Below are 243 nucleotides of genomic sequence, written 5' to 3'. Positions count from 1 at the left end.
TGGCGCTCGCTTTCCCTTCCTTTCAAGATTTCCAACCACCTTGACATTTTCTTTTCGGTGCTAAGGGGGTACATTAACATTTTGGTCTTTGATGTCGATAATGCGGTTATTCCTTTACCAAGGATTCTGTATTGAGCATTATCGGTTTCTTTGTGTAATGCTGGGTACTCTATTCGCGATATACAGGAGCGGTGAATTTATAGGGGTCGAAGGCCTGAGGGTTGCGTCATTTGTGTGTTTTGG

Source organism: Penaeus monodon, chromosome 15 (genome assembly GCF_015228065.2).
Source record: "Penaeus monodon isolate SGIC_2016 chromosome 15, NSTDA_Pmon_1, whole genome shotgun sequence".
NCBI classification, from domain to species: Eukaryota; Metazoa; Arthropoda; class Malacostraca; order Decapoda; family Penaeidae; genus Penaeus; species Penaeus monodon.
The sequence above is the reverse complement of the archived record's forward strand: the minus strand, read 5'-3'. Positions refer to the sequence as shown.